The sequence below is a fragment of the Corvus kubaryi genome, unplaced genomic scaffold (assembly GCF_017639235.1).
Source record: "Corvus kubaryi isolate FWS band 111438036 unplaced genomic scaffold, C.kubaryi_AGA036_p1.0 split1-37296, whole genome shotgun sequence".
Lineage (NCBI taxonomy): Eukaryota > Metazoa > Chordata > Aves > Passeriformes > Corvidae > Corvus > Corvus kubaryi.
Genome location: NW_024582075.1, coordinates 20,288,079 through 20,300,835, shown reverse-complemented (window position 1 = coordinate 20,300,835; position 12,757 = coordinate 20,288,079). Strand labels below are relative to the sequence as shown.

The 12,757-nt window shown below is 38.5% G+C and overlaps 1 long non-coding RNA gene across 1 annotated transcript; it reads right to left on the bottom strand.

Moving 5' to 3' along the window:
* Positions 1-2,562: 2,562 nt before the first annotated feature.
* Positions 2,563-10,155, bottom strand: LOC121657339. The gene is made up of 3 exons (XR_006013573.1): positions 9,955-10,155; positions 6,829-6,879; positions 2,563-4,987 (listed from the first exon to the last, which is right to left on the bottom strand). It is a non-coding gene; the product is annotated as an uncharacterized LOC121657339 (long non-coding RNA).
* Positions 10,156-12,757: the final 2,602 nt, after the last annotated feature.

Below are 12,757 nucleotides of genomic sequence, written 5' to 3'. Positions count from 1 at the left end.
GTGGAGACCAGTGACAAGTGGTGTCCCTCAGGGGTCAGTGCTGGGGCCGATACTGCTCAACATCTTTGTCAGGGATGTGAACAGAGGGATCAAGGGCACCCTCAGCAAGCTCACTGACAGCACCAGGCTGAGTGGGGCAGTGACACGCTTCAAGGAAGGGATGGCATCCAGAGGGACCTGGACAGGCTTGAGAGCTGGGCCAGTGCAAACCTCATGGAGGTCAACAAAGCCAAGTGCAAGGTCCTACACCTGGGTCATGGCAATCCCAGACACCAACAGCATGGGCAGAGAAGTGATTGAAAGCAGTCATGTGGAGAAGGACTTGGGGGTGATGGTTGAAGAGCAACTCAGCAAGAGCTGGCAGTGTGTGATCACAGCCCAGAAAGACAACGGTGTCCTGGGCTGCATCTAAAGGACCATCAGAGAACTTGAGCACTTCCCATACAAACACAGGCTGAAAAACACAGACTGAGAAAGACTGAAACAATCTCCAAACTGGTCAGGCTGGAGAAGGTTGCATGGAGACCTCAGAGCAACCTTCCAGTATCTGAAGGCAGTCTACAGGGAAGCCAGAGAGGAATCCTTCATCAGGAACAGTCATGGTAAGGCAAGGAGTAATGGGTACAAATTGAAAGACAGAAATTTTAGGCTGGATATTAGGAAGAAATTCTTTACTGTGAGGCTGATATGATAGTGGCTGTCCAGGAAGCCTGTGGCTGCTCCAACCCTGGCAGTGTTCAGGACCAGGTTGAGTAAGGCCTTGAACAAGCTGGGTTGGTGGGAGATGTCCCTGCCATGGCAGAGGGGGTTGAGACTAGATGTTTTTAATGTCTCTTCCAGCCCTTAATATTCTACGATTCTGTAAAATGCAAAACCAAGTCAGGCTTGTATGTTAGGAGGTTTATAAGTAGTCATCCATGACTCTTTACACAGATACGGTTTCAAAATTTGAACCTAACATAGGAATTCTTGAAGAACTTTTAAAGAAGCGGCTCCCATAAATTAAGAGGAAAAGGATATTAAAGTAAGCCACTGAGAGAATGTGTACAAATTGTAAGAAATTTACTGTGTGAAAACATTCTCATTCCAGAAAGGGTTTTGCTGCTAGAAAAAAATAATCGTAAATCATAAATGGTTCTCATCTTATTAAATTACAGTGGTCATGGTGTAATTGATGAGCAGCCTGAACGAGCATCTCTTGTTTCCAAATTTTGAAATCAGAATTTCCTAGTTACAATTCAATACACTAGTTCCTAGTGGCAATTGAGTTGTATTTGATGATTAAGTATTTTGTAAAGTAAAGAATAATGGTTCTGTATACCTGAAGACTCAGCTGCAGAGGTAACAAACTGAAATTCCTCACACATGACTCTGGATGATGCTGCTCTTGGAAGGAAATCTTGATGACCCTAGAAATCTCTGTACCCTTCAGTGAAGTTAGAAAGGAAAAGCTATCCAAAGAATACGCAGAAAAATCTGTCATTGATTTATTGCCTTACAGAAATGATTTATTCATTCTGGCTTCCAGTTGCATCTCTTAGATTCTGTAACACAATGCAACTATTCAAACCAAAAACTTTGAAGACTACTATTAGGGCAATTCTTAGTATATTGTCCTGAAAATATTCCTTTCATTGCCTAAATGAATTAATCCCTAAAATAGGGATTTCAGGAGGTCACCACACCCATCACCCTGAACCAAAATATTTCTACGTAATAACAGGCAGCATAGATATCTTGCCTAATTTTTTTAGAATAGTCATAATTTCCTTACATAATTCACTCTGAAGAGTTAGAAGAGTCTTTCCAATATGTGATAAAAGAACCCTTCTTTACGATTTAAATTCATTACTTTTCATCCTGTTTCTAAAAACAAGTTCAAGAGGGGGTCACTGATTGTACTGATTTCTATTAGATCAGTGATTTGTATTAGGCTCCAAGTGAGAAATTACAACTGGGTCATTAACACACCCTGAAATAAAGGAACTTTGTCATGTATTTCACATAAGTGCTAATACAGATTAAAGAGGTAATAACAAAACTGAACTCTCCCAGACACTTACTGCACTGATTTGACTCCAGACAGAGCAGTATGAAACTTCCATTGCTTTCTTGGCACTCTAATCCAATCACTATTTTATAGCATCTGTAACACATGCATCCCTAGGCACTCCACATAAAAATATAATTAAAACAAACATTACACTGGATAAGCTTTTAGAAACAAAGTATCCTTTTACTGTCCTTTCCTTCTAGTGGAGAGAAATGCAATGATATATATTCAAAGGATTTACTGTGAAAATGAAACCAGGGAACACTTAGAAGACATGACTCAAATTAGCGCGATGTACTAACTAATATGCTGATACTCGACATTCACCATGGGGAAAAGACACTGGTGAATCTGATATATTGACAATATTTCCATATTAATTCCTGAAAAAATTGGTAGCCAATGCAGCTGAAAACAAATAAGAGCTACAGCATGTGGAATAAGATTAGCTTACCTCAACATGAATGCTGCACTATTCTTCACAACTTGGGAAAAAGAGCTAGGGCAAAATCACAGCCAGACTAAGACAGACGTTCATCCATTAAGGTCTTTATTTAATAGGTTTTTATGTTGGCAATATACCTTCTCCAAAATTGCATTAACCCATGTGAAGAAAAGTAGATTTGAAGCAAACAGCAGAAGTCTGTGCCCTTAACCAATATCCTGTGTATTTACAGAACCATTTCTTTTAATCCAATAATTTTGGTTTTAGAAGCCCAGTGAACACACTCTAGAGAGGCTGAGAAAACAGAGTCATCTTGAGTTCTGAATGTTCTGTTTTAAACTTGTACAGCTTCAAATTCTGTTAGGACAGAATTTTCGAGGAGTGCTTTTTCCTGTATTCATTCTAAAAGACACTCCCAGGTTACTGAAGAGCTCTTGAATCTCCATCTTACATAATGTCTTTATCCCTTTACCCTTCCTCTTATGCTACAAAAATAGATATCCCTGTTGAAAAGAGGAATTTGTAATTTTAAAAATGGTTAGGTTGGAGTATTCTAAAATGGCTTTGAAATTGGGACACACAGCTTGATAAAATTAGGACTAGCCTATAAAACTGATTAAAACTCCAGTCCATAATAAATGAATTTTGTATATATGCAAATCAAACAAATAAACAAATCACAAACAATTGTAACCTAAAATTTTGCTACATTAACTTGTGTAAGTCAAAATAGTTATTATCAATCTCCATTATACAGACAGAAAAACCATTTAGATTTTCCCTAGATGTCTGAAATGGATAAACTATACCTGTAGAAACATAGGGTATCAGTATAATTTTGTTGTCAAATGTCTGAATCCCTTGAAAGTGTCCCAAAACATAAGAAAAGAATAAAAATACAAGAACAAACAAAAAGGTGAGAATTACAAAATAAGCAAGTGTATAAAAAATAAACAGCCCACCAAAACACATTGGAAACATTAATCATTGCTTTGAGAACAGAAGACTCCAACCTTTTCTTAACTTTAATTTTGTCTCTTTCTGAATATTTTCTTCCCTCACTTGCATCCCTCTACCTTCAAAATATAAAACATGCTGGCATGTGCAAGGGGCAGTCACACTTAGTCAAAAGCATTTAAATTATTACCTTTGCAAGACTAATATACTCATGGCTTTCAGTTTTAACATTGTGATTGCCTTGCAGTCTTTGAAACAAAATAATAGCATTAATTGGTTATAATGATTTCCTTAGATCCTGAAACACCTCTAGAATTTATATAAAAGAGAATATTAGAAGCCCAAGAAATATTTCAGCCCAGTGACATTTTTAAAAACTGGGTTACTTCCTTTCCAAACCTAGTAAAAGTCAGCTCCACTTTAACTAGTTGTATAGCAACAAGAAAAGTAGCTTGTAATGGGAGTTTTAACCTCAGACTTGGCAGATTTCCTGGAAAATACTGAATCATGAAAGGTCTAACATTTATTTAAAAGCAAAATTCAGAGTTGACCACTAAGCTGACCCCTTCTATGTGCACAGTACTGGAAAAAAAGCTGTTCACAGTCCAATTATTTAAGGTCTGTTTGCTAGAGAAACACTACCTTTCTTGCTCTTAATAGGCAAAGTCTTCAGCATCTCTCACAAACACTACTAAGTAATCACGGCAATAGATACAAATGAGGAATAGCAGAGGCAAACATTTCATTCAAAACAGTGATCGGCTTGTAAAGTGCAAGGTCTTACAACTGATTTGGTAAACAAGGACAGTAGTGTGATCACCTATCTGGGAGCAGCAGAGATTTAAAAGCAGAATATGTAGGAAGAAAACATGGCTGTGCCAATTGTCAGGAAGCATTTTCTTTCCCTGTGGTAGAATTAATGAAAAGCATTTGTGGTACTGAAATCACCTAGGAAGATTTCTCTCCATTTTCCCTTTGAGGCTTATGTTCCAGGATTCCTCATTTCTATTCTTTTGGTTTAGCTTGCCTGATGTTTGGTTAGTGTCTGTGTTCTGTTGGTGCTAGAATATAAATTAAAATATGACAAGCACCAGATAGTATGAGCCATAGCAGAGGCCATAAAACAATATTTCAAGTTCAAATGGCAAAATGAATAACTTAATGTAAGGCAATTATCTCCTGCCTGAGATCTACATCTGATAGAACAGAATGTACACACCAATGATTGTTTATTCCTTTACTAACATGGTCAGATAGGGCTATAAACTTATTTTGACTGTGAGAAGGTTTTGTTGTTGTTGTTTTTTGTTTGTTTTTTGTTTTTTGTTTTTTTCGGTTATTTTTTTTGTTGGTTTCTGGTCTTCTTTTAAGTCACAGGATCAACCAGAAGGAAGTGGAAGTCATTTATACTCATTTTTTTAAGCCTGCTTAAACAGTGGAGACACTCAGTTGCCTGCATCTTCATAGATTTTGTAAATGTTATTGTACAGTCATTTCTTCTTCCATCACTGTTGAATCCAATTTGATTCAGACTGTCCATATGTTAAAAAAAAAAAGGTAAAAATGTAAAATGTTAGTCGTGGTAAACATACTCATTGATATGATTTAACTTATGATTTCTTTTACTGGAGAGGAGAACCAGAATAGATTAACTGGAGTTACCAGAATTTTTCAGATGCTGAAATCTCCAGCTTTTCAAAATGCAACAACTGAACTGGAAAAGCTATTTTGAGGGCAGAAAATATTCTTTATAAGATTTATTGTAATTATTAATACTAAGTAATCAAAATTGTATTTTTTAAATTATGTTGTTTCAGACTTGAGGCAATTTTGCATCTTTTCTGGCTTCCCGTCTAGAAGGTTAGTCAGCACAAAGACTTTAATATAAAAAATTTCAAACCAGTATCTTTCTCAGTGAATAGCTGGATGGCCACCTGAAACTGTGTAACAAAATTAATTATTCTTGTTTTCCTTTTACAATGATAAAGGTAATTTTCCAGCACAGCAGTGACTGCACAGTTCTGCTCTTTCTTGTATCCGTAGCAACACATCCTGTTCCCTGTTTCAGACAGTTCAGTGTAATATAAATGTACCACATCCCTTCTACAGGGGTATGTATCACCAGTTCCTTTCACCCAGTATGCAAATGCAAGAGCTGTTAAAGAGTTCATCAGCACAGTATGTCATTTAGGAGGCCAACGGGTGTCATAAGTCCAGCACATACTGTTTAGAGCGATGGTTCAACATGAAATCCATAATAAAACTTATCTCCAGGTCTTGTCTCCGATGGCCACAGCTTCATTACAAACTACTGTTTAGGACCATATTTAAAGAATCAAACAGATTTAAAAATTACTGTTTTGCTGGGGTTTATTTTGACATTTTGAAAATTATAGGGGAAAGTAATTTAAAAAACTCAGGATCAGTCACAAAAACATGAGCAAGACAAAGCTATCATTAGCTTCTAGGAAAATATGCGAAATTAGTATCTCATTCATATTAAATTTATATGAATATGCAGCATGCAAAAGGGGAGTAGAATTGATTTAAAAGACACTAAAAATATTAGATTCTTTTCATTGCTTCATAACCTACAGAGCTGTCATTTTCAGTGAGATAATTCCATCATTGTCTTAAGTGAAGAAAAACAATTTATTTTTAATTTTAGCTCAGGGATAATCTCACTGATATTCTTTGAAGAGTTAGAAAACCAAATATGGAAACTTGCAAGGTATTGCTATAGGTTATATTGCTAGCACATGAAATCAAAATGAAAACCTGCGTATTACATTAAGAGGCAAGAGTTGAAAAGGCAAAGTTTTACTTTCTTGATACTGTCAGTTCTAGGCAAATTTTGTAATTTTTTATATCTATAATATTTAGAATAAAAGCAAAGTAATTACACTGGGTTTCTCAGGTTGTAACAGTAACACTACAGCAAAACTTAACTTCCTTCATTGATATGTTTCTTGGTGTGTTTATGCTATTCAATTTTTGCCCTATCTCACAGCTCTTCATCATGGCAATCTGTGGTTCGCCTTTTCAGAGCAAAATCACTTCTGAGCATCAGATATGACTGCCATTTAGAGATGCGTTCTTTGGAAAGATGAGAGAGGAAGCCTTGAAGATTCTTGCATTTTTCTTCCCACACAATTAGGCTTCCATGAATCAGACCTATCTTCCTACACATGAGCAGAATAAAACCCTACAATGACAGTCAATTGTAAATCTCTGAAGCTGAAGATCTGTGGGGAACATCTCCCCATTGCAGAGATTGTTCATATTTATTCCTTTTCTGATAAAAAATGCAAGCTAGAACGCCTGTGTTTCAGATTATAGAACCATGTCATAAGTCTTCTTTTTTTCAACGGACCTTATATAGTTACCCAGTCAAGGTTAATTTGCTTGTGGATCTCTGAAGATGCTGTCATGGCAAAAAGACAAACCACACATGAGTTTGAAAACAGTTGTTTTAAGTATGTTCTGTAGTTGATCAGCTCAGACCAGCCACATAGCTCAGAAATTCTTTAACTACTCTAGTGATTAATCACCTTGATTCCCCAAATAAGCTAATGCAAAAAGCTGTATTTGAATAGACATCCTGGTCCTTTCATCTCTGGAAACCTATTTCCACTGTATTTCCTCCAAAAAATAAAAAATGCCTATGCAAAACAAAAACAAAACCAGAACAAAACCACAAAAAAATCCCATAGATAAAGAGAAAAAAGCCCCATAGAACAGTAATTTGGATCTTAATTACATTTTTGGCAGCTTCCCTGGCTGCTTCCAGAATCTCTTTCCCCCCACCTAAATCCATGCGTGGTTACATGAAGAAGAATCAGACAGACCTAACATAGAAGGTCTCCTGTCTGTGAGTCAAAGGCATTTTGTCAGATAGACTGATACTCTCATCAGTTGTCTGACCTGTACTTTCAAAAACTTTCTTCCACCTTAGCCCTGTAATAGGATCCAATATCAGCATGAGTCCTGACAACAGTGACCTGTCCTATCTATGAAGAATCTGAGAGACCATTTCTTCTTATTGTTACCATCACTGTTATCTGAAATCCTCACAATTATATGTGATACTTACAAAGTTAGCACTGGTATTTCCTTATCGATATGAATTAAAGGAGATGCCTCATAAAACACAATTGCCCTTGAAAGAGGGATTCTGATTATCTGGTACTTAAAAACATATTCAAGTTCCATAAGTCATCTAAACCTTCATTTGTTGCATGCTTGAAGCATAGTTTTAAAATACAGTTACAAGTATATGAAAATTCATATCATAAACAAAATTAAGAATATAAAGGAAAAAGGCCAGGCCGCAAACCTAATGAAGATGATACGACCTTTCTGTGAAACGGTGTTAAAAATGCATTCCTTTTTTGAATGATACTATCTAATTGCAATCCATTTCCTTATGGAAGAATATCCAAAGAAAGAGGATACAATAAAATACTTGCTAGATGAAGTACCTGTAACAGGAAAACAATTCTGCCGTTGCATAGACTTGAGGTAGTGGAAGAATAAACACATTCATTATCCCAATTGCATTTCATCATTAAAGAAGTTAACAAAAATGCATATTTGATGAAGCAGTAATGGAAAATATACAGAAACATTTCCACGAAAAGCAAAACCAGAAAATTAACACCTTAGTGAAAGAGTCAGACAGCTTTACAAGGAATCTTTAAAACTCTATTTAAAAGTTCTACTGATCAGTCAGCTTTTCTCTCTGTTCTAGATAAAGTTGAAAAACATACATGATTGATTAAGTATAGCTAAGAAAAACGGTAGAAAGGAACATCCATTAAAAGAGAGCAATGAAAAGACACGGATAGCTTTTCCAAGTGCTCTTTGTTCGCAGTGGATTAAATGCACTTTACCTTCTGAGACAGAAGCCAGAATACAATATCACAGAACATAAATGCTTTATGTTTTTAGAAAGTTGGGGGGAGTGGGGGGGGCGGGTTGCCACTACTGAAATGCTTTTTGTCATAAGGAACAGGCAAGCTATGTACTCACAGTGATTTTTCTGTGTAATTACATTCAGGATGGTCTCTTGACAATTATCCACTAGAGACTAAATTTAAGGAAGAAGCATCTCTGACACACTATTCATTACGGCTGCTGGTGTAGCAGTCTAAACTGGGGACGAAAGAGAAAAACAGACTCCAGAGCCTTGTTTCATCCCATGACATATTACAACAAATCTTGTCACCACAGGATTCTGTGCTACAAGGGACAATGGCAGACTACAACAAAAAGCTGTCTACAATAAAAAACTAACCACAAGGTAGTGCATAACACTAGACCATTAAAAACTGATCAAAAATTTTAAATAGTGATAATTCTTACATATCTTTTGTATATTGCAACTGTCAGTTCCTATTTGTCTTCCTCAAAAGACTTCTCAGTATTCCAAAAATATTTAGGTAAGAACTAAAAAAAAAAATCTGATGATCAAATAAATTATTGTGTCCCCCTGCACAACAAATTCAGAGAACACTGTGTTTGAGCAGACCTGTTGCGGTATACAACAACAATGTTCATTCAAGTCAAATATCAAAGGATGAACTAACAAGTGATGCAGACCCTCCTGCTGATATAAGCTGTAAATAACTTTTTTTGTGTGTATTAAGTACATATATGTGTTGTAATGGGGGATCTGAGGAAAAATGCCTCATAAGTATTCATTACGCCAACTTGCACAAGCCATAGAAATATCTAAAACTTTGCATAGCATCTTTTTCTTATTACTTCTTATATGATAACAAGCTGCTATTGGGACATTAGAGAGGATGAGCTTACACCTGAAGAGTTAGATGTCTTACTGCAATTCACTATTTGGAGAATTAGCATTCAGCTCTTAAAGATGCATTTTAGGCTTCCTACAGATAGGAAAAAAGGTCTCACAGTTGTAATGGTAAAAAGAATAGATAGTATGTTTGTATGATCATTGTGGAAGGGATAAAGAGTAATAATATAAACAGTAGTTAGATCCATGATGTATTTATGGGTCATAGAGAATGGTATTTCTATTGGAGATGAGTTCATTCTTCTGTAGAGTTCACTGGAGAGTATTCTAAAGGAGAAAATTGTCCTGATATTTTCTCAAGGAATCAAATTTATTGCGAATTATTTCAAAGAATCAATTAATATTAAGGGAACAAATCAGCCCACTTACAGAACCAACAGCAAAGTGAGATACAATGTTTGCTTAATGAAGATAGCAGAAAGAAAATCTTAAGAGTAATGTTCATTATGCATTTTCTGCTACAGTGACAATATATCACAGGCAAGACTACTGATGTGTATGATGTGCTATGGACAGACTTCCTGAAATCACTGCATTTTTTGCACAATTCTAAGAAAAATGATGCTATTTATGAAACAGAATGAAAGACAGCACGTTCATCTTTCATCCATGCAGCATGAAATTTGCTGTAGATATCTGAAGCAGGGATGTGAGGACTGGGGTTCTGGAACTGACCTTTACACATCCATCAAATGTGTGGTATGAGTATGACTTCATGGTGTTGAATGCTCGTTTCTTATGAGCTCCTTTTGTCTTTCTCTTATGACAAGGGAGTTCCATGGCCTCGTTTCCAGCCAAATATGACGTGAGAAGAAATGAGTATAACAAGCCCCAGCAAGCAGGGATAGAGTGTAATCAGCAACAACCAACAGGTGAAGTATCTGCAAAGGTATGCAGAAAAATCATCAGGGACCATCTTTATGGTGATCTCTGGCCACACCTGGCTATAAAACTAACAGTGGTAGAAAGTGTGCAGGTGTCCAACACCACACAGGAGAAGTATACCCAGAGAGAGGAATGGTAACACACAGAAGCTAAGCTGTTGCCCAAGCCAAGACTGGTCTGAGGGAGGGCCACATTCCCTGAAGCTCAGTTGTACCACCTAGTCAGAGTGGGAATTGGGGAAGGTCTAAGTTGATGATATGTGCCAGTGTATGAATGTGAATGAGACAGTCTCCCTGACATCACCTTTTACCCACTTGGTCTACCTTATAAATCAACAGTGCCATATTGTTTGGTTTGCATCACCTCTTTTTGCACTGTCTTCACTAAAATTCCACATCATCACTAAAACTCAGCCAAATTAAAATGGCCCCTACTAGACCCAGGCTGCTCTGGAGTTTTCCATTAAACAAAATCACAGAATCCTTAAGGTTGGAAGAGACCTTCAATATCATCTAGTCCAACCACCAACCCAGCACCATTACAATCACCCCTAAACCGTATCCCCAAGTGCCACAACCAGACACCTTTTGAACACTTCCAGAGATGGTGACTCTACCACCTTCCTATGCAAATTATTCCAGTGCCTAAGCACTCTTTCAGTGAATTTTTTTTCTAATATCTAATCTGAACCTCCCCTAATGCAACTTAGGGCCATTTCTTCTCAGCCTTTCACTTCAGACTTGGTGGCAGAGACTGACCCTCACCTTGCTACAACCTCTTTTAGGTAGCTGTAGAGAGTGATGAGGTTCCCCCCGACCTTCCTCTTCTCAAGACTACACAAACCAAGATCCCCAAGTCAGGATCCCAAAACTTACCATTGGGAGTCCCAAAACTGGACACAGGATTTGAGGTGTGGCCTCACCAGTGCCAAGTACAGGGGGACAATCCCTGCCCTGGTCCTGCTGGCCACACTGTTGCTGGTACAGGCCAGGATGCCATTGGACTTCTTGGCCACCTGGGCACACCCTGGCTCATGTTCAGCTGCTGTCACCAGCACGCCCAGGTCCTTTTCCTGTGGGCAGCTTTGCAGCCACTCTGCCCCAGCCTGTGGCGGTGCCTGGGGTTGTTGTGATCCAAGAGCAGGACCTGGCACCGGGCCTTGTTGAACCTCACACCATTGGCCTCAGCCCATGATCCAGCCTGTCCAGATCCCTCTGCAGAGCCCTCCTGCCCTCCAGCAGATCAGCACTCCCACCCAGCTTGGTGTCATCTATGAATTGATTGAGCGTGCACTTGATCCCCACATCCATATCATTGATATAGTTGTCAAAAAGGACTGGTACCAGCACTGAGACCTTGGGAACGCCACAAGTGACCAGCCACCAGCTGGACTTAGTTCCATTAGCCAACACAAACGTATTGATCTATGTTCATAAGTAAACTAGGCAGCCCCGAGTTTGGAGATAAAATCCTGTCTAGCCTCTACATATTTGCTTTCGTTGTGTTACTGTACACTATTATATTAGTCATGCAAGTAATCTCAGAGATCTACGACAGGTCTGGAAGAAAAAAAAGTCTACTTTGTGTTTTGTTAGCCAAATATACAGTAATAAAACTTCATCCCAATTTCCTCCACTTCTTATTCATAATAAGGCCTGTGTTTATGCTGTTGCAGTGCCTTTAGTATTCTCCAAAAAGTTCATGTGTTATAGAGGAAAGAAAACTGTGAACAAATGGTGGTAAAGTAAGTTGACATCTAAAGAGATGGGAAACATTAACTAAGCGCTGTTCATGGCAACAAGTAAAAGTGGCCATCAGCTCATATCAGCTTGTATGGGAAGTAAGAAATGCATTCTCAAGCTTCCACGCATTTTCCACAGTCTACATTGTTGCAGTGGTCAAGGCCACCACAGAGATGACCAAGGAGCCACAAAGCCCTAGAACAGCAGAGGTATGCTGGTTGGCAGGTGACAGTATAGAAAAGCCTCATGGTTAGGGTGACTTCCCATAGGCCTCTGTTTTGTTACGTAGATTATTCTTCGATAGCTGGCCCATTGGTCCTCCACCCCTTTTTCCCTATTTAGTCCCAGTTCCAGAATGTTCGCCTCTCCTCAACACCCCATTGGACTTGTACCCTATTTCCTCCCTTTGTGTTCTTCCACTGGTTTATGTACCCTGGCCCCGCCTAAGCTCCTCCCCAAAGTCCTAACTCCATTGGTTCCTGGCCTTTCCTCCGACCCTTCTCCTCCCCATACTTAATCCCTGGACCCTCTGTTATCTGTGCTCTTTGTCCCTGGATCCCTTCGTGATCAGAATAAACCCTGTTCATGGAACTCTATATAAAGAGCCCCTCCAACTTCTTTGTCTCTAGCATTACCTGCTTCACTGCTTGTGTTTGTATGCCTTCACCCACCCGGGTGCTGAGCGAGGGCACAAGAGCTACCTTTGCTCTGCCCTAAGTGGACTCCTTGTGGGATGCTCAGGGATTGGCTGCACCGCCTCAGCATCTGATTCACGAGCACGAGCGTGGCACTACATTAAATAAAGAGAAGATTTTCTTGAATGACGAATCATCTCCTCTTTGGAAGCCCCG